Source organism: Tauraco erythrolophus, chromosome 9 (assembly GCF_009769465.1).
Source record: "Tauraco erythrolophus isolate bTauEry1 chromosome 9, bTauEry1.pri, whole genome shotgun sequence".
In the NCBI taxonomy this organism is placed as follows: Eukaryota; Metazoa; Chordata; class Aves; order Musophagiformes; family Musophagidae; genus Tauraco; species Tauraco erythrolophus.
Genome location: NC_141473.1, coordinates 19,482,997 through 19,507,276, shown reverse-complemented (window position 1 = coordinate 19,507,276; position 24,280 = coordinate 19,482,997).

Genomic DNA, 24,280 nt, shown 5'->3' with positions numbered 1-24,280 from the left:
TAGTGCCGAAACCTCTGGAACATAGTCTTATCAGTCTATACAGCTTCGCGTTTTACTTTCAATAACAGTGGAGAGTACTGAGGCACTTTGATTTATCTCTGAATTTTCTGAGTTCTGCTGACTTATGTACAAACTCCATACTTTCCCTGTTGTTATAAATGTGGAGTTTCTTGGCCCCAGGAGATGTTTCACGCAGACAACAGAGCTTAGATTTGACATAGCCCTCATTCACAAACTACTGCTTCCTTTGCAATATATAACATGATGCTTTTAAATAGATAACATCAACGTGGGATTCAATGATGGTAGCTGTATGGCAAAAAAACGTAAAGTAATCTGTCTGTCAGCTTCAACGGGCTATGAAGAACTTGTTCTGATACTGTTATATCCTAAACAATGCTTGAAACAAAAGAACAACGATGGAGTGAATCCTTTGTCTGAAACCTACAGTGAGTGTTAGGTAAGAACATGTATTAATTAAGAACATTCCTTTAAAATTTAAGAAATTACAATTTTATCAATGATGGCTTGTGGTATATATTTACTGCCACTTTGCATAACAGAGGTCATATTACTGAGTGAGTTGAAGTCTCAAACCACAAATCTGATACCACAGTTTTTAACTGCCAGGCCAGCTTTTGGTAAATATGATCTCAGACAAGATGCCTTGTTTTTAGAGTTCTTAGTCTAATTCGCTGTAAAACCACAAAAGCTTCTTTTTCTCTTTGAATCTGTGGATAAAGTCAGCGATTAATTGTTACCAGTGAGTTCTGAAACACTGAAGGATGGGGAGACCAGGAAACCATTTATTCAGCTTGTTAAATACAGATCCTATTACCACAGGTTAACGTATCAGTTAGTTTTTGAAGCGCAAAACACCTATAAACCTTTCTCCTTTGTGTTACATAATGAATCAGTTATAAAATGGTGTTTTTCTTCAAACTCATTAAATTTCTGTTTCCATTCTAAAAGAGTTTAACATAGAACGCCAGTTAAAACAGCTTTAATCTGTAGCTGAGATCTGTTATTTTTAATTAGAAAGTCATTCACCTGTTACAAAACTTAAATTTTGAGATTCTGAATACATGTGTGTTAAACTATATAATTTCTTGAACATCTACATCATATCCTTTTCTTCAGCAAGGATGAATATCAAGTTTAAATCAAATGCTATACTTATATGTGAATCTATATAAGTCAGTAATTTCTAATTCACAAGGTTTAATTACTCCTGTTTAAAGGTAGCAGAAAGTACAAATGCAAAGACTAAAACTGATCTTTTAAGTTAAGATTTTTTGCCTTTACTTGCATTTAGATCTTGAATAGAAAGATGATTTAAGAATTTCAGTTTAACAGTATTACACAACCACTAAAAATTGGTTTAACTGCTAATTTTCAGAATCATTTTAAAGAGAAAGTGAACTTCTGAAAGTATAGGGGGTTTTGTGCTGGATCATCATCATGGCAGATCAAAGGAAGTGTAGGAGGTAAAATGTTTCTGTAGTTTGGTCCTTTGTGACCTTTGACAGCCAGCATAAACCAGAATTTACCAAGGGCTGCTAACATGGTCTACAAGATATAAGGATGCAGAGATGCACCCAAACTCAACTATGCAGCCCATAGCATATTCTATCAATCACAGGCCCATCATCTTGAGCTACTTATGTGCTGAAAAAAATTCATAATAAAAAAAAGTGTACTCTGGTTGCCCCTTCCTATAGGAGAGAGAAAATTAATCCTACATCTTCTAGTAAAAAACAACTGGAAAGAGTTTGGTTTATGGGTCCTCATGGATTCAAATTTAGCCAGCCTGCAGTTGTATTTGTATGGTGCCAGCAAAAGGCACAGCTGTTTGTTTCCACTATAATCCGCAAAGAGTTCATGTACTTCAGTTTCTTTCGAAGCCTTTACTAGCCAAGAAGTAGAATTCTGTACTGCAAATTAAAAAAAAAAAAAAAAAAATATTTATTAAAGGGCAGTTGGAGGACAGAGATGCTTATATGAGTTTGTATCCCAAGTAACCTCAGGACTGTTTTCTCAAATACAGGCTTAATCTTTTTCTGTGTTTTATCAGAACTAGCCAGTCTTTTCTACTACTTTCTTCACTAAAGCACAGTTTAAGGTCTACAGACTGTAACTTGCAGATAAGAGTTTGAAGTCTGAATGGAAAAGGTATAGCTGTGTGAGCTACTGTTTATGGAGCTATAGCAGATAAAGAGAAATACAATTTTGGAGCTCACTCAGGTTATTTTTCTTCTAGGTATGCATTTTGCAACTTGCTGCACTGTTTAAGCAGCTAATTAGGTAGACCGATTCATGGAAACAAGAAAATTCTGCTTATTTACATCTTCTTCTGTGTGATAATTTAACAAACTAAACCATATTCTTTCACCTTGACAATTATCTGGGACCGTTCTAAAGGGAGCATTTTAAGGTTGTAGTGTTCCTTTGTGGTAACAGAATAATTTGAATAACATTTAAAACTTGCTTTGATATAAAAGCTTTTATGCTTGACAGTCTGATGATCATTCACCAGAAGAGTCATACTGGAGCAGAAGAATAAGAGGCCACATATTTTAAAAGTTGCTGTCAGTTCTCAAGTTTTCAATATTGTGCTTGGATATTTTTGGAGCTGTTACCTAGGCTTACCCTGCCAAATCCAAGCTTATACCACGTAAATATTAATATACGACATGCAGCAGGTACTTTGTTAGCTTTAGTTATGCTCTGTGAAAGTATTTTGGCATCTAAACTTTTGTGGATAGCTAGAAATCAGGGATAAATTCACTAGGACAATCCAAATAATGAAGCTTTCCTGATTTCTTCCATGAGTTCCAATGCTGAGCGTTAGGATACAGAACGTTCTTGGTAAGGCCCTCACTGAAGCAAGTAATATCACATCAGTATTAATGTAATGGCTGAATAAGTGCCTCTGGTCCAAAACTCTCCCTGAAGTTATATTTTTCAGGTTGTTCTTAATGCATATTCATAGCACCCACTCGTTTTCATTAATGGGCAAAATATCAGTGCTTTCTTATTAAAGTCTTGTGAAGTTCAGCCATCACTTCGATGTGAGGGAACTTCACTTTTGCATTTGAGAGTATATTTGTAAATCAGAGCACAGACTTATGCTGTACTAAATCAAAGCATCGTCATAATGTCTCAGCCCTCTCTAAACTGGGCTTACTCTCTGGGCTCCCTCTCCGCGTTTATCTGGACTGTCTTTCTCCTTGCAGACCTTGCTACAGCAATTCACTTCTCACTGTGCCTTTTTTTAGCGGGAAATTAGATGTCGTGCATTTTCATAGATTCATAGATTCATAGATTCATAGATTTCTAGGTTGGAAAAGACCTTTTCATAAGCATATAGGATGAAGAGACCCTAGTCTTGGTAAGGTAAAACTGAATTAATAGTAAGATAATCTTTAAAATAAATGCATGGTTACTTTTGCATGGCCAAATGTCAAGTGCTAATCAGGTCAAAGACACAGTGATTGAACTGCAGTGTAAGGGAACATGTCCCAGCTATAGTCTCTGGCTTTATAGTGGCCGAGGTTGGACGGTATTTGGATTGGTCTGGGAAAGAGAGCCTTGGAGTGCAAGGAGAACTTAAAAGTAAAGTGTAGCAATAAAATTTAGATAAAGAGTTTCCAGGAGAGTCCTAGAAGATAGGAGACTTTGATAAGAAACTTTGATATATTATAGAGTTAGCAAAAAAACACATAGGGCTTGCCAAAAAACATTGAGAAATATTGTGAAGAAATGACATGTTAAGAGTTGATTTTCTGAGTGGCATATATGCATCCATTTAGGAGGAAATTATATGAGGAAAGGCATTTCTTAATCTGTTGGCATGCTCTGAGATGCAGAATAATATATGTAGCAACAAATAACTGTTGATTATCTCAGCACGATCCTGAAAAAATTAATTTCTCAGTTTTTAAATTAATAATCAATGAATGAAAATATCCATAATGGATCAAACTTTGTATCTAGTGAGTACTTTTTATGAAGAGCTAGTGATGTACAACGTTTAAAGCCTTTGAAAAGTAAATGTGAACTAGTAATTCATAGAATGGTTTGGGTTGGAAGAGACCTTAAAGATATCTAGTTCCAATCCTCCTACCACTAGACCAGGTTGCTCAAAGACCTATCCAATCTGGCCTGAACACTTCCAGGGATGTGGATTCACAGCTTCTCTGGGCAACCTGTTCCAGTGCCTCACCACCCTCAGAGTGAAAAATTTCTTCCTTAAACCTAAGCTAAATCTGCCCTCTTTCAGTTTAAGCGTTGCCCCTTGTCTTACCAATACATGCCCCTGTAAAGAGTCCCTCTCCAGCTTTCCTGTAGGCCCCTTTTAAGTACTACAAGGCTGCTAGAAGGTCTCCCTGGAACCTTCTCTTCTCCCGGTTGAACAGCCCCAACTCTCAGCCTGTTCTCATAGGAGAGGTGCTCCAGACCTCAGATCATCTTCGTGGCTCTCTTCTGGACTTGTATCAACAGGTTTCTACCTCCTTCTTATGCTGAGGGCCCCAGAGCTGAATGCGTAATGCAGGTGGGGTGTCAAGGAGAGCAGAGGGACAGAATCTCCTCCCTCAACATGCTGGCCATGTTTCTTTGGATGCATCCCAGGATACGGTAGGCTTTCTGGGCTGCAAGACATATTGCTGGCTCATACTGAGTTTCTTATCAACCAACGCCCCAAGTCCTTCTCCTCCATGCTGCTCTCAATCTCTTCTCTGCCCAGCCTGTACTTGTGCTTGGAATTGCCCCAAACCATGTGCAGGACTTTGCACTTCGTCTTGTGAACTTCATTAGGTTCTCACAGGCCCATCTGTCCAGTATGTCAAGGTCCCTCTGGATGGCATCCCTTCCCTCCAGCGTGTCCACCACCACCATACAGCTTGGTGTTGTCAGCAAACTTGTTGAGGATGCACTCGATCCCACTGTCCATGTCGCTTGCCAGCAAAGATGTTAAATAGCACCAGCCCCAGTACTGACCCCTGAGGAACACCACTCATCACTGGCCTCCACTTAGACATCGAGCCATTGATCACAACTCTTTGAGTGCGACCATCCAGTCAATTCCTTATTCACTGAGTGGTCCATCATCAAATTCATGTATCTCCAGTTTTAGAGACAAGGATGTTGTGCGGGACAGTGTCAATGCTTTCTACAAGTCCAGGTAGATAATGTCCAGTTGCTCTTCCCTTACATACCAATGCTGTAACCTCATCATAGAAAGCCACCGAATTTGTCAGGCACAATTTGCCCTTAGTGAAACCATGTGGCTGTCGCTAATCACTCCTTTTTTTCCCATGTGCCTTAGCATAGTTTCCGGGAGGACCTGCTCGATGATCTTGCCAGGCATAGAGGTGAGGACTGACTGGCCCGTGGTTCCCTGGACCTTTCCTTTTTACCCTTTTTAAAGACGGGGGCTATGCTTCCCTTTTCCAGTCGTTGAGAACTTCACAGACTGCCACAACTTCTCAGATATGATGGATAGTGGCTTAGCAACTTTATCCACCCAGTTCCCTCAGAAACTCATGGACTTGTGCGCCTTCAGGTTCCTTAGATGGTCTCGAAACTGATCTTCTACAGTGGCGGTCTTCATTCTCCCAGTCCCTGCCTTTGCCTTCTGCAACTTGGGCAGTGCACCTAGAGCTTTTTCCAGTGAAGACTCAGGCAAAAAAGTCCCTGAGTACCTAAGCCTTCTCCAAATCCTTGGTAACCAGGTCTCCTGTTGCCTTCCAGAGAGGGGCCTACGTTTTACCTAGTCCTCCTTTTATCACTGATGTACCCACAGAAGCTTTTCGTGTTTGCCCTTGATGTCCCTGGCCAGATTAATTCTATCAGGGCCTTAGCTTTCCTAACTGATCCCTGGCTGCTCAGACAATTTCTCTGTATTCCTCCCAGGCCACCTGTCCTTGCATCCACCCTCTGTAGGCTTTCTTTTTGTGCCTAAGTTTTTCCAGGAGCTCATTGTTCATCCATGCAGGCCTCCTAGTGTTTTTGCCTGGCTTCCTCTTTGTTGGGCTGCATCTCTCCTGAGCTGGAGAAGGTGATCCTTGAATATCAACCAGCTTTCTTGGGCCCCTCTTCCCTCCAGGGATTTATCCCATGGTACTCTGCCAAGCAGATCCCTGAAGAGGCCAAAGTCTGCTCTCCTGAAGTCCAGGGGTAGCAAGCTTGCTGAGCTCCCTTGCCCTAAATATCTTGAACACCAACATTTCACGGTAATAAAATTCAAGCAGCAAGACAAATATAGAATTAAAAGCTTTAGATAAATGACCTTAAATATACCATATTGGTTGATTTTGGTTTTCTTCTTACGGAAGTTCACTATCTATATGTAAATTACCAGTAACACTGAGGATTTATCTTATTTACCATGGCTCCAAAATGCATCACAACAAAGGAATTACTACTGTTGCTAATGGAAATATGTCTTCAACACACAAAACGAAAAGTTGCAAATGAAGGTTTAAGTGCTCTCTGGTAAGCTATATTAATGAGTATAATCACTCACCGTAAATAAAATTTTTATCCCTGTGCGAGCTGCACAGTGGCTCTACAGACTTAATAATTTTCATTACATCTTAGTCGATCCTCAGGAGAGAACAGCATATGTTTTCTCTTAGTTAATTAAAGCTGGTAATATAATATCCATGACTTCATCTACATGTTTGTGCCAGCATACTTTGAAAATTATTGTATCAAATCCAACATGGGGTTTAACTTCTTAGGTGCCTGATGCTCAAAATGAAGTGCTAATGCCTATGTTAGGTTTATAGGCTGCTTCTGCAGTGTCTAAGGAGGGGCTGGGAGCCTCAGGGTGGGATCTGAGAGTAGTAAAGCTTCCTTCAACTAGCCAATATAATACTCTGTTATACTTGAAACTACTTTCTGGAACAGGGATATGTCTACTATTTTTTTGATTCATTCCTAGAGATGGGCATCTATGTTCTTTTCAAAGATTTCAGTGAATTTCTCTGTTTTAGTTGAAAGGGCAACTGTATTGTGGGCATTTTATAAGGAAAAAAGCTACTGTTTATAGGACTTGGTATGGACAGTGATCCTTAACCTAAGAGAGCTGATCCTCAGTGTCCCTCAATAAAGCACCAAATTACCAAGGTCTTCTGAACTTGGAATGGTGGAATGGTTTTCCTTTCTGCGGTTGAAGTAATGTTCTATATGGGGAAAAACATTTGAGATCTGTGGTCCAAAGAGAATCTCTAGAGACTTGATTCTGTCGGATGGGGTGATGAAACTCATCTGGGAAACAGTAAACTTGAGTCCTGGTTTCTGTTCCCAGAATTTTATCCACAACTTGGACTACTTTTACAATACATCCACTGGATAAAAACTGGATAAATTAATGTTAATTAACACCTTAAGTACTGGACTATGGAGCCATGTGCCTCTTCTGTTCCCATTTTGGTCCAATTAAGATTGAATCGCTTTCTGCAGAGGGCCTCACCAGAAGGGACAGACAGTGCTTCCGTCACTGAATAGCCTGCTGGCTAGAGCACTGTGGGAGTAAGGAGGTTATGGATTTGATGTGAGCCTTTATGACAGATTTTCCATGTGCTGAGTAAATGCTCTGATCATTTTATAAGAAACATAGATACTAGCACTGTCACAACCGTCTCTAAAAGAAGGTGACCGGATCTGTGACATATAGAGGCTCTGGTTCTGGTGGGTGCACAGCCTGTGTTCTCAGTCTGTGCTCATTGGATTGGCAACTTGGACAAAGGATTTCCTGTTCATATGCGGCTGGCTCTGTCTCTGGCTCAGGAAAAGACCTATGTGCCCTGTAAGAGCTTACAGTTCGAGGTGGCTGTTTAGAGATGTTCATGGTGCAGTGGTAGCTAGGTGGGGTTTTTTGGATCACAATTCTAGAAATATTCATTTGATTCACAAAACTTTTCCTTTAGGGCAAGCTTTTATTAGACATACCGTGTTCTCGTTCAAAAGTTACTATTTGCTGGTCATATGCGTGGCAAAACTAGAGCTTGGTTTTACTTTGTTATCACACTCAAATTTGAATGCAAACTTTTCTAGTGTGCGAGGTCTTAGTGATTTGAAAAAGGTAGCAGCTTTTCTACTGTTTTTCTCTTTGCTTTCTTCTTGCTCTTGCTGCCCTTATTAAGAAACTGATCACTCTCTGTTTCTTAATCTTCGTAAAGTTTTAGATGAGAGAGAATCCTGTAGTTGGGCATTTTTCTCCAATGAGTCATCTATAAATCATGATAACAAATAAAATAATTTTATTTGGTAAATTGCTATCCAGTTGTAAGTTGTTACTAAAATTTAGTTTCCTACCAGTAATTACTCTTTAGAAATAATGCTTTATTCAATCTGTAAATCTATTGCACCATTCATAGTGCTATTACACCTGTGATGTAATACCAAGAGTGAAAATTAAATCAACCTTCTGCTGACAGAATAAGAGCAGTAAATGTCAAACTAATGAATACGGAGTGGGCATATGTAAACGGTCAAGGAGAGCAGAGAGATTCTTGGCATTTCTCATTTTAAGTATAGATCAACTTAAATTCCACCATGTGAAAGAAACTTACACAGTTCATCTGCCCTGGCTGTAACTTCATCAGAAATAATTTAAGAAAGGCTTCATATTCTTGCTAAAACTTAAGTAATGGTTAATAGGTGTCCAGCTTGGCAAGAATAAATTAAGAATTGAGATAGCACAAAGATTCCTTTTCTTTCAGTGAAATGACATCTAAATTGAGAGAGTTGAGAACTGGAAAGGTGAAGTTTTTTGGCGCTTCTCCATTCCCACCAATTTTCTCCTTAGAGGGAGCTAGATGAGACTTTTCACAGGGGACGCTTCTCCAAAAAGAGAGAGTTAATTGTGACCTGATGTGCCCTGGGAAAAGTTTGGTTACCTGACTTGGGGTGTGGGTCTGAAGGCCCCCCAGAGCCCTTGTTCCTTGGCAATTTGTGCTTTGTGGGGCAGATGTGCCCTGTGGTGTACTCCAGAGCTGACCAGAGCAGGAGGTGTGTTGGTGCATGCCCCATCTCTCTCAGTGCCCCACGCACCCTGCTCCCGTCCCCATGATACAACAGGGGGAATGGTGTTGGGGAGAAAACAAACATGCACTCAAGTCTTGTGGTACACACCTGGATGTACACCTGGATTCAAGCACTGACGAGTAACCCTAGACTGAGAACGCAGGTATGACATGCTTGTTTGGTTTCCATTTGTTCTGGAGAAGTGTGTATGTATGTTTATTGTCTCAAATAGTTCTTTCACTGGCTTTTCTCTGATGTGATTTCCCATTATGGTTTGTGTTGCTGTTTGTCTTTCATCTTTTCTGAATTTGTTAAATGAAACTGTAAGGGATGCAATTTGCTTAGAAAATCTGATACCTGAAAAGGAAACTGAACTTTCCAAGACTTGTTTTGGAGTTTTAGAAAGCAGGTATTCTTTATTGCAGCGCTGGGTGCACAGGGGATTTCTCCTCCTAGCGTGCACACCCGGCTTCCGGACAGAAAATTAGTTATACACTACAACCATGCATAATTCATAACCTATTTACATATTCTGAAACAATTGGTTAATTTTCTCTCGCTTTACACGTAAATTACTTCGCATGCGCAGTTTTCCTCCTCCGCCCCTTTCTTTTGGGTCTGGGGTGTATTTAGGGTAGGTGGTCCATGAGTTAGTGGTCGTGATCTCCCCCTGCTGGAATTACCTTTTCCCCCAAATCACTGCATGTTCACAGTTCAGAAAAACACGATAACAAAGTTTATGCAGTTTCTGGGATGTTCCCTCCAAGGGCAGACAGTTCTTGGTAAAGAGTCTCCGTTTTAATCACTCCTGACAGCTTCAAGGATGGTCATCTCGTTAGTTTCTTTAGGTATGTGTAAATCACCTACTGCTGACTGAACCCTTCATGAAACTTTTACACAAAAACTTTAACCCCTTTATTGTTGGGTAACACAACTCAAATATTTACAAGTAAAACTGATTTTTTTGAGGGCAGTTTCATAATACTGTCTTCTAAAAATCTCTTTTATGGTATGCTGAAAAAAGTAATTAAATGATCATATGTGACTGTCTCATTTATTGGTTTATTTTGATTCAACTGGAAAACATCTCTGCCCATTTGAGTAAATACCAAACTTGGATACATGGTATTTTTAACAAAAGAATTAAGATAGGTAGTCCACTATAGGAAAAGATGTTGGCTAAAGAATTAAGTGTTGATACAGCAGAGGAAAAAAGAAGAAAACACTTGCATAAACAAAACATTATAAAATATCTGAATATTTCTTTTTGTGGATGTCCCAAGATGGATGCCCTCTGTGCGTTGAATATGTCATCAGAGGCATAATATGTCAAGTATGTACTCTAAGGGCCTGGTTTATCTAAAGCATGTTTGGATTGAGAGGTTGTAGATCAGTGTTTTCCAGCCTGTGGCCTTTGAACTATCACTACCAGTAAAAACCCTGGAAGTGGTCTGCAAATTATGGGAAAAAATATTTGAAGGAAAAGAGCAAAATTATACAGTATTCATATATGCATCCCTGCAAGGAAAAAATAAATGAGTATGAATAAAGGAAGATTACAAGCATTTTAAATTATTTTTTATAAATGAAAATAATTTTGTCAACGCTAGGTCTTTGGACCTATTTTAAAAGAAATGTTAGGTAGTTCATTTTTAATAAACAAAACTAATGTCAGAGGTTTTCCTAGACATTGTGCTATATGGCTTATTTAAATAGTACTAGAAGCAAATCCATATATAGATTACGTTATTCAAGAAATAGGACAAAAATATCATTTCTGGCCTGAGAAATCTTCTCTGGACTCAAATGCAACTAAAATTTTTGAGTGTTTGCCGTTCCTTTAAAAGTCTTGAATAGATTAAATCAGCTTTTGCTTAGGAGCAATCAATCTCAACCTGCTCAGTAGGGTCTGAGCCAGTGCTCTTTGTAGCAGTGCTTGTGCTGAACAACCAAACCACCCTTTCATCAGAAGAGTAGTTAAATCTCCCATCTCTCATTCTTTCAGTTCAGTGCTATTCAACAAGTGTAGGTACCTTTCTTTAATGTTAATTTTGATACAGTAAGGATTTTAAATAAGTCAAGCTGAAAAAAATCAGACATTTTTTGTAGATGAGAATGTCTTCCATAAATCTAAATTAAAATCACTTATACAAATGGATTCTCTATTTCTGTAGCATTAGTTCAAAGAAAGCAAATGACAGGAATTAGTATTCAGTAGACTCCTTATTTTATTGTATAAAAGTAATTACCTTTTAAATACTGTCTAAATTAACATTTTAATGTCCCTCTGGGCTTATACATTTTAAAAGCATAATATATAACTTAGTACCTAATATAGAAAAACCCTATTTTCTTTTCTACTAAATTGGTTGCTGTATAAATTTGAATCATTGCAATGCAAGTGGCAGCAATACTTTTTTTAACAAATAAGACTCATATTACAACCAAAGACACTCAACATTTTCCTTGCAGGACTCTTACAACCTGAAGAGCTTAATTTCCTTGTATTTGTATTTCTTGGTAAGCTATTCATGGGAAATAGTCTCACATGTTCATGATCTTTATGACTAGATCTCATCAAGGAAAAATATATGACTTTAATACATAGAGTTTCAGCTCAGTCCTCTGGTGGATTTGCATATTAAAAGTCTCATCTGACTGAATTAATACATAAAATTCACTTTTTATCTAACAAAATTATCAAAAACATCTGACTCTTCATATTATGCATAGATATGTTTTTCCATGCTTTCATGTAACTTTTTCAACAGTGCCTAAGAAAAACTTTCTTCTGTTATCATTGTATTTGTTTTTTGCTCAGATCTGAAGGAAATTAATCACTTTGTCATATGAATAAAACTAGCTAAGTTAGCAAGAACTTTACACTAGTATCAACGGGATAGCTAGGAAAAGGTTTTAAGCTTTAAAGAACAGATCGATCCGGACAAAAACAGACAATGAGGGAAGGATAGGAGAGATATAATAGAAGTGCAGTAGGCTGGTCTGCCAAATATTTCAGCTGTCTGTTGACCCCAGGAATACATATGGAGAACAAGACAGGCTGGGGCACATAGTGAAAAATCGAGGGGTTTGCAAAACTTTTGGAAATTAATTTATTTATTAAAATTGACAAATGCAGTGATAACTACCATAAGAGAGCCCTGTGAAAATGCAAATTGCTCACTGTCACCTCCCAGAACAGGTTTGGTGACAGAGCTAGAAAGACATTTATAGATCCAGAACTATGAGTGTGAGCGTTGTTTCTGGTGTTATTCACTCTGCTAGGCTTGTATCTACAGCCCAGGGACTTGGATTATCTCAGTGTAAGGCAAGTCCACGTGGTGCTTTTGTACTATTGGCTACAGAAACTATCGGAAGCTCAACTCATTATCCTGGCAGACCATTAGAAGCTCTTGACTTCTTTTGATCAGCCCTACTTTTTCTCTAATATGTTGTGTGTGTTATTTGCTAGTCTCAAGTAAGTACTTAGTCTTGAGTAACTCTTCTAGTTACTGCGTGGGTTTGTGCGTTGGTTTGAGAGAGGTGACAGACCTGACAGCTACAGTAGGAAAAAAATGAGCTTCATCTTGTATGACAGAGTATCAATATTCTGTAGTTCCCCATGTTCTTTGTGGTGTTTACATGTCCAAAAACTCCTGGATGAAAAAAATCAGGCAGAACTGCAACTTTATAGGTCCATGATGCTGCAACTAATTCTAAAATATTCTCATAATTTCAGCAAGATTCTGGGAATTTAATAGATATTAAAAGAAAAAAACATTTATTAGGTGATAAGGTATTTGTTTCCTTCTTTTCATGAGCCAGTAGTGTTCTAAAGTACGAGGGGTGGATGTGTGTTTTATTTATAGGTACACATAGCTATTTAGACTTGTAGATCCCTAACAGCTAAAAGCTCTTTCTGACTGTTTTGGTCTCTGTTCTATTTCTCCTAAAACATAAATGCTCACTTCAGCTTGAAATAACAGCATTTTAAAAACCCCTGAATTTTCATGGAAAGGTGTCACCAGTAACATTTATTTGCATTTTTTTAAATCATTTAAATTATTCGTATGATGTATAATTTTTCCATTTCACTTGAAGTTAAGATTTTGACACAACATCCTGAACAAAGGAAGTGAAAATCTAATTCTTCTAAGTTAAATTTTTTCATTGCCTTTGTGAAACGAACATGCAAGTGAGACCATAAAGCTTAGAAATGAGTTTGAGTATGACCACTGCCCTTTATTAAAAGAAGAAACAGACTTTGTTGTTGTTGTTGTTCTGTTATATTTATGGATCTATCATCTCCCTTTCTCATTAGGTCCAATTATAATATTATTTGCCAGCGTAATTTTGACTTCAGCTGAGTTTCTCTGAATGTATTCTCATGTAATTCAATCAGAACTGGGCCATTGGCCATTAACAATAACTTGCCTATTTCCTGTTAAATACTTAAGGCTAACCAAGTAAAAAACATTGCTGTGTCATTCCCTTTGGGAAACAAAGCAAATTATAAGACTCATTTTGTTTCAAATGCAGAGTTCATAGTGATTAGTTTTATCAGTGAAGTAGCAAAAAGAGTCTTGCTGACCTAGTACAATGAAAATATGCCACTCCAGTGCTCTCTTGCATAACTACAGGAATTAGCTTGTCAGGGTAGTGAGCAGAAGATGGGTTTGGCTTATGCAGGTTTTACACAGACTTAATATGGATTGATGTGTATTCCATATTTATTTCTTGCTGATAAGTAATGAATTGGCCTGTGCTCATACGCCTGGCTCCTTATTTAGATAACTGTTGTGAACTTGTGTATTAGTTTAAACAAAGGAAATCAAAGCTGTAATGGCATGTGTAGTCAGTGGATGATTTACCCTCAGTGTTTTGGTTAAACTGCGAGTAGAAGACTAAGTTAACCCAAATGATACAGCTGTAGAAATAAGGCAAGTGCTCATCGAGATGTACTTTTAAAGAAGATAGCCTTTAGCAATGGTCTATCCTGCTGCATTGTGGATTGTATAACTGAGCACGGTTTAGAAACCGGGAAGGGAAATAAATAAGAGAAGCTAAAAAAACCCTAAAAATGTTTAAAAGCGTATTTAAGGGATGATCCCTTGAATCAATTTTCCCTGGGACAAATGGTCATTAACACTTGCCTGCTTAATTTTTGTCAAGTCAAAGAGGTTTATTTTGATTATAATCAAACATTAGCAGAAATAACACTTCTTAAACACATTTAAAAAAATAGCAAATGTTGTAATTCTTAGTCTAGTCTGGCTAATCAGTGAGACAAAAAGCAAAGTGCTATGGAAATTCTCCAGCCTTTTATAGTTATTTCATTTAAATTGAGAGAAAACTGGTTTTTTATAAATTGGCAGATCATTAAAATTACATTAAAGCAGAGCAATCATAATACCAACGTTACAATCCACAGGCATGGTAAACATCAGTGAATGCTCTTCTACGTTGTTTAACATGGCAGAAATCTGTTCGGTGCTATATCCTTGAATTTTAGCTGTGACTTTAATTTTTTTTTCCCCACCCCATGTTCCAAACTCTTATTGCTGAAATGATTTGGCTTTGTCAGGAAGAAAACTCTTTTCATTTGTATATAGAAGTACTTTTCTCCATAACAAACAAGATGTGACTACTTCCAATAGAAATGTATTTAATATAATGTATTGAGCTCATTGAGTATTTTTAGCATGTTCCCATGAAAAGAAAATGAAGTACGTATCATAAATCTATCCAGTTCTTCAGAAGCCAACTCTTCATTTTTCTTCTTCCATTTCTGGCTTCACTTTTTCTGGCTGCTTTGATGCACATTCGGTCATGACTCTTTTTCCTTGGAGAAATCAGAACTTCTCCCATTTTTAAGTGGATGAATTACATGAGAAATGTCCTGGAGCAACTAAAAGTCCTGTCCTGGTTTTAGCTGGGGCAGTTAGCTCTTCTTTTTAGCAGCTAGAAGAGCTCCGTGTGTTGGTTTTACTCAGAGGCTCACTCTGAGAAGAATGCTGATAGCAAGTTGATGTTTGTGGTTGGACGTGAAACTCCAAGGACTTTTCAGTGTGCCGGAGTGCAGAAGCACGGCGGGATAAGGGGGGGGCATAGCCAGGACAAGGGGGACACGATTCCCCTTGTGATTTGTGGTGGAACTTAAGATTGAGGGCCAAACTGGCCAATTAGCATTCCATATCATGCAGCGTCATGCCCAGTATAAAAGTGAGGGTCAGCCGGACAGAAGGGCTTTTGCGCTTTGGCTCTTTCGCCGCTTCTGCTCTTTTGCGCTTGCTGCGCTGTTGCTCTATTGTTTTTCTTTCTTTTTCTCTCTCTCCCAGCACTCCCACTCTCGGAGTACTCTCTCTCTCTGCCCCTCTCTATTTTGGGGCCTCGCGTTCGTCTGGGATTGCAGCTTCGGGACGAGACGGGCTGCGGATAAGAGGGGGTGGTGAGCATCTACACTGTGTATTACTTATCTGTATTAAATTGTTCTTATCTCAACCCACGGGTTTCCCGTTTCTCCTTTAATTCTCTCCCTCGTTCCTGGGGGTGGGGGAGGGTGAGCGACCAGCTGTGTGTGGGGTTCGGTTGCTGGAGCGGCCCAACCCACAACAAGTCCTGATCCAGATACCACCGAAAAAAACAGAAACGGTTTCTTAAGAGGCCATTAGATCATGGCTAATGAGATAATTCTCAGAGGTCCCATTCAAAGCAGGAAGCTTGGGGAAAGCAGAGGATTCTGTGGGTTTTCAAGTTGCTTGCATGCAAGAGAGTGAGAAAGAAACCAGAGCAATAATGAAGACTTCTCCCTCAATTTCATAAAATTGTCTTTAGACAAATTATTACTGAAAAAGCTTTGCACAGAATATACATCTTAGCTGCAATATAATTGTATTTTATCCCATCTGTAGTACCACCAGCCTTAATTATAATTAGGGCAAATTCCTACCTCTCTTCTCAAGTTTGGTGAGAGGAAGAACCAATCCTCTATAGTAACGAGGCTGAAATGCTGTAAGAGAAACATCTGTGAGAGTACAAGACAGGTTTTCAGGGTATCCAAACTCCAGTTCTGCCTGGCTACAGCATGCAGCAAGGTACTCTTTAGTCTCATTATAGCCTGCCTATTGAAATCATTGAATTATTTACATGGATAAATGTATCAGGAGCAGGCATTTTTACAGACAAACCTGCACCACACTCATTTCACATATTTTATTACACAAAAACGAATCCAGGCAAAAATGGATCCAAATTAAATGAAGGCAGGTAGGTAGAAACTTTTGAGAACTGACCAGGTAATTATATCCAAGTTCAAAACTAGATAAAAAGGAAAGCAAGGATTTTTTGAAATGCTACATTTTAGCTAATTATAGATAGTTTTTAAAGCTGGAATAAAATACTGGAGTTTATATAATTTGTCTTTAGGAAATGTCATTTTCTGTTCATATCTTGCATTCATTGGAGGAACAACTTTAAAGAAAATATATGGATAAAAGAACATGAGTTATTTCATTATTGTGGCTAAAGGTTTGCTTTTATAAATTTTTGTAAATCCAAACTATTTTGGTATTGATGATCTTTATTGCTTTCTGGGATGACAAGGGATTATTCTGGAAAGAGAAGACTATTTTAAAAAAAAAATGGTTATTTTACAGTGTTAACTTTACCTGTTTAATTGAACATAATATTTTTTTTTAGTAATTGCAAGTTAGATGTGCTTAGCATGATTTTCACAGTACTTGCAGTATTTATTACCTTGTTTGAAGAGAGATGGTTTTGTCAAAAATACTTACTGTGTACAAACTAAGAAGAACTGTAAGCATTCTGTAAGGAAAAGATAGGATCTGTGCATGCTCACAATCAAGTATCTAAAATGTTTCAAGTTCTCTATGCTTGTTTGGTTCCTGTGTTACTTTTTAATAACTTCTATTATTTCTCCTCTAAAAAATAAAATAAATATTTTGTGCTTCTTTAATGCCTTAGCTTGGAGAGGCAAGAGATACCTTGAATAGGTCCTCAATAGTATATCAGTATACAGAAGGGTACATCCTCCTTACAGCAAACACATGCTAAGGTAAAATTATTTTACTAGACTGCAAAACCACAGCAACTTGCTCCAGCATTCCTCAGTGAGAGTCTTCATTAATCAAATATGCAAGGAAAACTGTCTATAAAATTGTTGATAACTATCTCTTAGTTTGGAAACACATACCATTAAGGTATTAATATCTGTATTTCTGTGAATCAGCTGTAATGTTTTGTCATTGTGCTGTTTAAATGTTGAGATTACAAAAATATCATCATTGGTTTTGCTTATTGGGTGGGGTTGTTCTGCTTTGCAACCATTGTTGGGAAGTAAACGTTCATTAAATTTGCCAAATTTTATGTTTTCCTTGCAACCATCTTCACAATGGTAGATTTGACTGTTGAGCCTCTGCTGTTTTATCACAGACCTGCAGAAATCTTGATCAGATTATCCAAAGATGAAAAGTTTTCCAAGACATTAGTGAGTTTATCCAGATGCATTCTGCTATGTTTTTCCATGCTTTAAAACAGATTCTTCAGAAGGGCTGAACAAGTACATTACAGTGGCTTGCTTTCTTTTCTCTCACAGAAAGTAAACAGACGTATACTGTAAACACAATTTTCTGGAACTAGCAAGACCACGCAACTTCTGAATTAATGAAATATTGTTGGTTTTGACTGAGTAGATAGAAAACTAAAAGCAAAATATTTATTCAGTCTGGTATGTTGGTTTATAAGAGTGCATTGGTCTCTTCTGGAAACTTTGATACATTTGTATGCTTTTTTTTTTCTGAAGTGACTTGACTCATGCTGTGTGAAAAATCACAAATGATAGAAATAATTTTAATCAGTAAAGCCACAAAGTTACCAATCATCAAAATATTATCCCTCTAGAGTAACCATACATTAATATCTTTAAGAAAATACAACATCTCAGTGGGGTATTTTTGCTTGCAGCAGAGAAAACTTGATCTGGGAATTACAAGCATCTTTCAGTTTTCAGTGAGTAAAAGCTATTCTACACTATTGGAAATATTGCTACATGAGAAGGGGTTTGGCAATGCAGTCAGGTAGCTAAAAGGAGTGCCAGAACTTAGGAAGTGTGGGGAAGGACAGGCCTATTTGGCAAGATGTTTAGAAAATGGGTATAGAAAACAGTTAACTCGCTTCAAATTTATGCTGAACTCACTCTTTATTAGCAATAAAAACTTCAGAGATAAAAATCAGTAAAGATGGATATAAGTTTGTATTCCTTGCATGTTGCAAATATTGCTTTTCTAATGCAGCATTTCTTAGGTTATTTCTTTTCATTATTTTTATTCAATTGAGCCTTCCTCTTAAAAAAATATAAAAATACAAAACTCCAGTCCTCACCATTCATATCTTCTCCCTTTGAAGCAAAGGGTGAATGTCTTCTATTCCAGGACATTAATAATTTTGCACTTTAAGACTATTACCCTTGTATCAATTTTCTCCCTTTTTGTGTCCCTGCATCTTCCTGAGAAATATTGTTTTAAAAGACTATAACTGATTCTTAAGCAAACTGTGAACAGGATTTGATGATACATTAATCTTGCACATTTTCTGAGAATATTATACTTTGAATAGTTTTTCCTGAAAGACAAGAAAAATTATATGGAAAGCTAAGTTGATAGCTAGAGGAAAGCAACAGAACAAATGGCATTGCTTCAAAACATCTTCTAGTTCTGCACCTACAGCATCCTGGTCAGTGATCCCAAAACTTACCTCAATAACATTTTTCTAATGATGCTGCGCACTGACCCTGATGTCTGCCTGTAAATCCATTTTTCTGCCGTAAAGCAGGTGAGAGGGAGTGAATGGACTCTGTCTGCATTATTTATAGTATTAATTTGATAAATAATTCCCTTTTCTATGTCTTATTGTAGTAGATTTATTTCCCATTTTGACATATCTTTCTGCAGGTAGTTCTAGCTAGTAAATCATCTGAACAGAGCATGAAAAACACTGCTTTTCTTTTCATGAAACTGAAATGTGAAGCAAAAGACACATGATAATACTATCATAAATTCTCATGTTTTACTGCTCTGCTATTTCTATTATTGCCCTGTAAGATTCTTGCTAAACAGAGGAGTTTGTAGCACAGTATTGGCACTTACCAGTATTAAACCTACAGGCTAGCAGGCTGTGGGAGCTGGAAGAAAATGTTAGGAATGAGGCTTCTCCCACAGATGGTCTTCCTCAAAAAAGCAGTACCAAGCGAGCAAGGGAAGTACAGTTTTCACAACGTATTGATACAGCAACAAAACCTTGAGTTTTATTTGAACGAGGAGGAAAAAATACTATGGGGGATGCTCTAGGTTGTTACTGCTTGGTTCTACTGCAGATCAACCACTGCTGCTAAATGGGAGAGTGGTTTACAGTAGGCTGGCAGCACATTTACAATGGCAGTCATCAGCAGGAATGGCAATTAAGTAGTATGGTCATAAGTGACACTTGAGAACCTCAGAGCAAAACTTACTGATTTGACTCTGGGTAATTAGCTCAATAGAAAGAAAAAAAGATGGGAGGGTGCAGGATGGGCAGGGAAGGTTGCAAAACTAGCCAATCCAAACTCTTTGCAAAACCGTTATCTCAACTTCTGCTCCAAAGGGCATTGTCTACGCTGAAGAGAATTTTTCAGTCTAAGCCTGTTCATCTAAAGCCTTTACTGTAAGCTGCTTTGTGCAGTGTTTATTGAGGAAAAAGGACATGAACATGGTGCATTTGAGCAGGATCAGACTAGAAGGATGCAAGGGACCTCCTGGTAAAGTATAACCAGTACAATGGCTGCTATATTACTGGCATGAGGCATGCTATGGAAAGACTGTTTCACATAAAGGAGGCTCATCCAGGACCCCCTCACCTGGGATCCCTTGAGAGCTAGTGTTACTTTTATGGATAAATTATAGATAGGGTATTGCTAATACCATATAACGAGCTAGGTAAGGGTAATTTGTTTTTGTGCCCCTTTCAGAGCTTTGCTCTTTGGCTTTTATTTTGGCCACAGCTGATGTTTATCTTGGGTAAAATGTGTTTGTGACACTGAAAGGTGGGCTCAGGGAAGGATCTCTGGCACAGCTATGATTACAACTCCTTTTAGGGACTGACTCAGTGGCTGCTCTTGAGTATCTTCACATATGCTTTAGAGGTGAACAAAGAGACATATAAAGTGGAGAAGGTCTGACTGGACCTCCCTGTGTTGGTGTCTAGATAATTCTGGCAGCAATTGAAGATCTCACGCTGCAGACTGTGACTGGCTGCTTGTGCTGGATGAAGAGGTGGTCTAGATGCTGTCAGCAGCTGCACAGCTGCTTCCTGATTTCTTCAGCTCCTAGCACGGACTATGGTAATCACTCTGAGCATTTCCCAGTATCACCTTGTTTTTCCCAGTGTTCAGGCATGGTGTCACTGAGTGATCATCCCCTGAGGCAGCATAGCCAGCTACATTTCCCCAGAAACACCAACCAGAAAAGCCAAAAAAGCCCTAACCTGAAAACGCATTGTGGTGACTCCTTCCCTCCCTCCTGAATCAGGAGAAGTAAATTCCCACTTGAGAGATATAGAGGAAGTAAAAGGGTTCCTACTCTCTAGGACAGCTTTTTCCAGGCTTTCTTGTTTTCTGGACTGTGCTGTTCTGTGCGTCTAAGGACCCGCTCCAAACTTTCCTTTCAAACACTCCAATATTACACAAAGTGACAGCTGCCTTCGTAGAAAACCTAAGATTGTCCAATATGTCAAGTCTTTCACGCTCTGTAGTTGAAGTGGAACTTCTCACATCTCACACTGTGACTTCATGATGAAAGAGCTGAAAACTTCCAAACCTGCCAGGAGTGGAGTTACAGAGTTAACTTTCACTGTTGTCCACATCCTTCTGTGACTGCAGTTTGTGGATTTAAACAACATGCATTATTTCTTAAAAAGAAATATTGGTTTAGATTTCATTGCTTTTATGTCTCAACAGATCTTACCTAAAATTGGGATTCACTTCATGCTGGTATTAAATTTTTTTTTTTTTTTTAAAGAATACAGTTTAGCTAAAGCCAGAGCAGTGCTAACCTGCAGAGCCAACTACACTTTAAGCAGTAAGGTAGCAACAGTTTTTTCACTGGGATTGTACAAGCATATTTTAGAAAGGTTTGTGTCTTTATCCTCAAAATCTTGGATGTGTGCCCTTGTTGCCTCTAAATTTTGCATGTTTTTCTGAAAGTAACTATCCAATCACAAGTCTGAAATTTAGAACTGTTTCCATGTCTTGCTTCCCATATATCGCCTTTCTCTTTTTCTGTCTTCATTCAGTTAGTGTTATGCTGGCCTCCCTGTGCTCTGACTTGTTCTGGTAGTTTTATATCACTATTTTTCTCACAACCACGCCTATTTGATTTGCCTCCCTCGCTTTCTTCTAGAAACATAGGAAAGGGCTCACAGACCAAGCATGCAATCTCTTCTAGAGTTTGGTACCAGCACATACCAGGCTGCCACGTGATGATGTAGACGTCTCATTCACCCATTAATGTTACCTCTTTGTCAGATGAGTAGTGAATTATCTAATTTTAAAAAAATACTACTGCTGCAGTTCAGTGTTTTGATGCAGTTCTATTCATTTATCTTTTAAAAAATCAAAAAGTCCTATCCTTGAACCCAAGTAATCATTTTCTTATGCTTCTTCTCAAAGCCTCTTTCAGCTAGAATTCTGTCTGAAAGCTTTCTCCTCAAAGCCATGTTGCCCATGTGCTTGGGTAATGGGACATTCTTCTAAACTTCTCAACTTCTTTCCTTTTTCCCTCAAATACAGCTCCATCCAACAACAGCTTCCATTTGCCACATAGCTGTGTTTTGTTTTGGCTGTATGAAGAAACTTGTTTTTTTTTTTCTTTTATTTTCTTTCTAAACATATCCAGAGATGGAAGGGGGAACTTTATCTCCAAAAACTTCAAGGATTGACACACAGCCCATAACAACTCTTGTTCTTTCCTGGGCTCTCATTACCTGAAGCAGATGGTAGAGGAGACATGGAGTCCTGCAGGATGCTTTCCCTGAGGAAAGCAATTACCTTTAGTGACAGTTAAGCAAATGTAAATTTCTAATTCATAAGACATATATTTCATTTTAAGAAAAAAAAAAGTAGTCTTATTTGGAGGAAACACAACTTCTCAGACTTTTCTGCAGAATAAAAAGAGCTGAAACTTCTTCCCAGAACTCTGAAATCAACTTCAGAGTTTTATAATTCCACTTGGAATCTTCACAGATACTTTTATTTGTATGTTGTTCTATATATGCTCTCATAGGGGAAAAAAAAAATTACAGCAGACCTATGAACTCCTCCCTTATGCTAGAACTCAAAAAAAAAAAAACAAAAAAAAAGCTACTCTGATAGGTAACACAGTCAGAAACATCATTACTTTCAGGCAGAATATGGAAAATATGTTTGAATTAACATCAGCTCTGCTCTGTACTACAGAGCTTGTGGATATTCTGGGCCAAAATCTCTTCTCGTCCTTCTGCACATAATACTTTTGGAATACTTAAAAGAAATTGAACTGTTCCAAACAAATTTGAAACTTCTTTAGAAAACTTCCTTGAAGCTGGAATATAACCTATCTCTTACTATTGCAAAACTATGATCCTTCTCTAAAAATGAGACCAAAATGTACTTTGTACTGTATATATCCTAGTGTATAAATCCATCAAAAATGGTTTAAGCTTGTTTCAGTACACCTAGCTCAGTGCACAGATCCAGGACTCATGTATCTGCCACTTAGACGCCCAAGTGTTTGCAACAGTCACAGTACGCTTTGAACAAGGGATCTGGCACAAACTTCTCACTATTTAGTTCAAATTAATGTCACTGAATTCATTGAAGTCGTTTTGGCTTCCTATTTGAGAAAGTGGGGACAGAAGTTAGCCTAAAGTGTGATTTGCTGCTGAGGCAATTTGATAATGAACATGTTGTCTCTCATCAATATCCTGATATCTGAAAAAGTAGATCAAGCTCTGAAACAGTTTTTGCTCACTAACATACCCTGTGCTTCATCTGGAACATGGTGTGCAGTGCAAACTTGGCCCAGAAAAAGCATCTTGTTCTTACGAATTGTTTTAAGTTTACTATTATTTTAGGTTATCTATAGTAATATATTACATAATCAGTGCATTTTATATTAATACATTATGAATAATATAGTAATATGATTAATGCATTTATTGTTATGAAATTTTAAATACAAATGTTATTATAATATTTAGCCCTGCTGCACTGAGGGAAGAGGTCTGTTACCAAAGTCAGGAGAAATAGAATCACACACTTGGATGAGCTGCAGTGGTGTGGGAAACAACTAGAACTAGAAACAGTAAATTATCTTGATTCTTACACAAGATAAGGCTTTAAATCATTTTAAGCGGAAGTGATGACCAAAATCAGCTTCTAAGGATAAAGTCCAGATGTCTCTGAATGTATCACAGAATCATAGAACGGTTTGGGTTGGAAGGGACCTTAAAGATCACCTATTTCCAACTCCCCTGTCATGGGCAGGGATACCTTCCACTAGACCAGGTTGCTCAAAGCCCTATCATCATAGTGAAGAAAATAATAAAATTTTACGTTTATTTTTTCCTTACTGACTTCAGAAAAAAAAAAAAGAAATATCAAGAACACAGAAGAGCTTTCAAATAGACAATAAAGGAACTACTGGAGTGGAACAAGGAGTATCCATATATCAACAGAAACAACTTGAGCATAGATAGTGTTCACCTAGAATAGAGAAGGGCTCAACCAATATAGCCAAGAGAATTAAAGAAAGAAAACATAGACAAAGACCAGACAGCTCCTAAAATAAACTCTAATAAGACATATATGTTATGTTAGAAATATAGGACACAATCTTTACCTGGTGTAATTAGCATAGCAGCACTGCAGCTAATTGTGCTGCATGACTATGCAGCAGTAGATGTTGGTCCGTGTGACTTTGCTCAAATTCTTATATTCACATTGAAAGTGTAACATATTCTTTCAGTGCCATAGTTGCTGTGCAAAGGCAACAATTAAATTGCATAAAGTAGTTTATTTCTAGGCAATCCAGTGAATTAATGTTTAATGGACATACTTTTTTTATAATAAAGAGTATTTCTAAGCGATATAAGTTATTTGATCCAGCTTCTTAAATGGTTTATTTTTTTAACAACAAAGTGGAAAGCAATGAATCAT